We start from the raw sequence: 4,105 nt of genomic DNA on the forward strand, positions 1-4,105 counted from the left end.
TTGTTTGACAAAATTTGAATTGTTGCAGTCCCTGATTTGTTTGATAACGTGCACTTATAGTATGAATTTGCAAATCCTAAGTTAACTCATAGTATGAATTTGCAAATCCCAAAATAACTCATTTTCAGAAAGATTTTCAGAAAACTTGACCACAAGGCTTGGACACTGCTAGCACGGGGCACCCACACAAACGCAAAGCAGGAGATGAAGCATCGCTGAATATGTTCCCAAACCAACTTCATTCTAAGCCAAAGACTAGAAAATATGGTGAAGCACATCTTCCCTTTGGCTTCACCTGCACAAGTGCCAAGGTAGGTCTCCCCTGCAGAATTGGTTTTCCCTTCGTCGGGAGCACGCGCTGGGCTAGTCAAATCACGGACAAACACTATCCCACCATTCTTGATTTTTAGTTCACAAACACTTGTTGTAATGACTAACTACTCCTGACATTTTGGAGATGTTAGCTCTTTATACAGTAAAGTTACAGTGGGATACATATAATATCAGGCTGATCCTGCCAGGATTGGTACCCCCAATTCAAATCACGGACAAACAGTATCCCACAGTTGTTTATGTTTTTAACCCTTTAAGACCTACATTAGAACCAAGTCCGCCAGAGCTTATATTATATTTTTACATGCTGTTGTGCCATTTTTGGGAGCATTTCAAGTTGACATACATCAATACAACCATTATAGCCAAAATTTTAATAATATGTATGCATTAAGTGCATAGTAATTACATAAATTGCAAAAAAGTGCAATAAACTACAAAAAATTGAAAATAGTTTTTGTTTTTTTAACATATATTCCTAGTTAGAGAAATTTATGAGGCTTATCCCTCATAACTGTAAATCCAAAAAAGTTGCACAAAATAGTTTCCCACCACAGGAAGTTTATTTTAAGTGTCTTCATAGTTTTATTTTTGAAATACAGCAATTTTCATATACTGCAGGAAAAACGGAAATAAATATTAAAATGCAAATTTGCAAAATAACATCATATGCATCAAAATAAACTATTTCCAGCAGTGCAATATGAGTCCTAAGCATCCCAGAAATGACACAGAAAGTCATAAAGTCAAACATAACTTTTAAAAACACAAGTATAGGCTCATGAGGCCTCGATGGTAAAAAGCTACATTTCCGCAAGATGACATCACTTCTGGTTTCGGGCAGGTCACGGCGGACATGCGATGGTTCACGTTAATGGTCGTAGGAAGTGTTATGAACAGCTGATCGGATCGGCAAAGCGTCTTTCTGGAATATTATGTTTTTGTTGCTGCAAGCGTTTTTTATGCAGTTTTTGCAAAGCTATATGTGGAAGGAAACTGTGACCTCAAACAATAATGTGGCGCACAGCGTGATGTGAAAAAAGGCACATACCTTTGACGTTGCGTGACGAACTCTGTATTGCTCGTCCACACGTAAATGCAAAAAAGGAGTTTTAAAAATCTCTGTTTTCGGTGAATCGAAACACCGTTTACGTGTGGACGAAACAGCTGCGTTTTCAAAAATACTCGTGTAGGTGCGGATGTAGCATAAAACAGTTATTTCCTTACTACCTGTAATTTATTGCAGATTACTTGTATTTGCTTAATTGTTTACTAAATGTTTGTGGTGTGAAATAAACCGCAATGGAGAAAAATATGGGTGTGTGTGGTTGGAGGATGTGTTTTTCTTGTAAAACAAAGGGGGACCCAGCAAAAAAAGTTTGGGAACCACTGACTTAGTAGATGCAGCTATGGTATCATTTAGAAAATCCTTTGGGACATATTTCTCAATTCATTGCATTCACAAAATTTTCAGAAAACCTCATCTCTGACTCACCAAGATTCAAACTTGTTCAATATGATTAGTAGATGCATTTATGATACTAAACTTTATATTATAGATGCACTACTGAAGCAGTTTTTGCCATTGCTGCTAATTGAGAATGTGTGATTTACCAACAAATCAAAAGTTACAATTGTTTTATACAAGAAAGCAGCCCAGTTAAGAAAGCAGAAAAATGAGAGAAAAACTATGAAAAAAATCATGTAAAAATGATCAAGAAAGTGGAAGAAAAAAATGCAAAAGATTAGACGCAAAATACAAGAAAAAAAGAGCAGTGATTACAGACATCACTCAAAGCTGCAGAGAAATGTAACAGAGAGAAGTGAGAGAAGAAATAAAGTAAGAAATAATACATAGTTTATGACTTTTACTTGTTGAAAGTCACATCCATCAGAGTAGAGGAGCCCCTCACTTATAACTATTCCTGCCACTACCACAGTGGTGGCTCATATTGAAATCTTTATAAATTAAAACCTGAAGCTGTTTTACTAGCATTTGTATTCTATTTTTATCTTATTGTATATTTTATTCTATTTTATTCTACTGTATATAGTATTTCATTTTATTCTATTCTGTACAGTTGTGTACTGTATTTATTCCTATTTTTATTTTATTTTATTCTAATCTTTGCTTCATAACTTTTGCACTGTCCACTTCCTGCTGTGACAAAACAAATTTCCCACGTGTGGGACTAATAAAGGTTATCTTATCTTATCTTATTAAATGAGTAAAAGAAAACAAAATTCCTGCAAAATTACCTTTTACAACCTATTTAACACTTCATCGAGGCCTGATTGTGCTACTGATCAAAAGCTTTTTATTAAAGTTCTGCTGTGTTGACAGTTAACTGGTTGTAGAATATTAATAACCAAGTCTGAAGGTACATGTAGACATTTAGAGACATGTATTGAGTTTTTACAGCATGTCTTCAAAGTTTTATTTAGTAGCTGCAGCATATCAAAAGCAAACCACACATGAAGACAACAAACAGATGAAACACCCTACTAGACACAGAAAAACATGGTCACATGGTTTAAAAAGGAAAGTTGTATCTTAGTTCATGAATATTAGCGTAAACACACAAACAACCAAAAAAACAGCAAAGGAAGTGGAAGACCTCAAATACTTCGAGCTTTATTGTTGTCTCATTGTCACAGCCAAGACAACATCAAGACAGCAATGATAGTCACAGCTTTCTGGAGCACAATCTGTGAGTAGTGTATTATTCTGTAGTCCTCATAAATTTTCTTTCACAAGCAAGGCATGACCGTTTGCAAACTATGTTGCTGTTTTTCATTCACTGGCTAGTTTTAAGTTTTTGAAATTATTCTACTTCCACCATTCTTCTTTCGGCATAATGCAAAGTTAATGTCTTTTTTATTTATTTATTGGACATTTTTGCAAGTTATTATATGATCAATGAGATGATGTCAAACATTTAAACGCAAGACTTGCAATGCAATATGTGTGTGTCCCAATAAGTAATCAACTGGTGTAATTTTTAACCTGTAAGTTACTATTGGTTCATCCTATCAAATTCATTTGGGCCTTCTTGTTTGTCTTTGATTTGCATACAATTCTATGGTCTATAATGAGGACATTATACATTTGTTTAGAAACTTTTTTGGGAAAAATCATAAATTTTTTGAAAAATGAGGCAAAAACAATTGAAGAAAGAAGCCTGAAATGTTCCCTGTGATTTTTTATCATTGTAATTTACCAGGATTTGGATTTTAGAACAGACGCTTAAAAAAAAAAAACCTCTGAGTACTAGCAAGTAAAAAAAAATGTGGAAAGAAAGCCAGCACTCCTGCAGACGCCCAGATTTGACTAACTAAAATGTCACAAATGTCAAAGGTTCGTGGCAATTTCTGATGGTTTACAATTGAATTTCACAAAAAGGCAAACAAAAACATTTCAAATGCTTTTTTTAAGATAAACGCAAAATGACAAAAATGCTATTTTTTATTAACCATAAAAACAAAAATGTAAATACAGATTTCATTTTATTATTATTATTTATATATTTCATTTTCAGATGATACTCTAATTATAACTGAGAAAATTTATTTGTTAGACATTTTTTAGAATTTTACTCTACCCGCTGTTTTAAGACGTACTGCCCTCAAGCCGTCATATAATTCAAGTAAAATTTATAATATTGTAAGAGGCAATAAAATCAACAATATATGTTTTTACTTTTTATTGGCCTATGTGCAAATATGGGACTTTAGTAGCATCTAAATGCTAAACTTTTCTTTTAGTTTTAGG

Source organism: Pelmatolapia mariae, linkage group LG3_W (genome assembly GCF_036321145.2).
Source record: "Pelmatolapia mariae isolate MD_Pm_ZW linkage group LG3_W, Pm_UMD_F_2, whole genome shotgun sequence".
Taxonomy (NCBI): domain Eukaryota; kingdom Metazoa; phylum Chordata; class Actinopteri; order Cichliformes; family Cichlidae; genus Pelmatolapia; species Pelmatolapia mariae.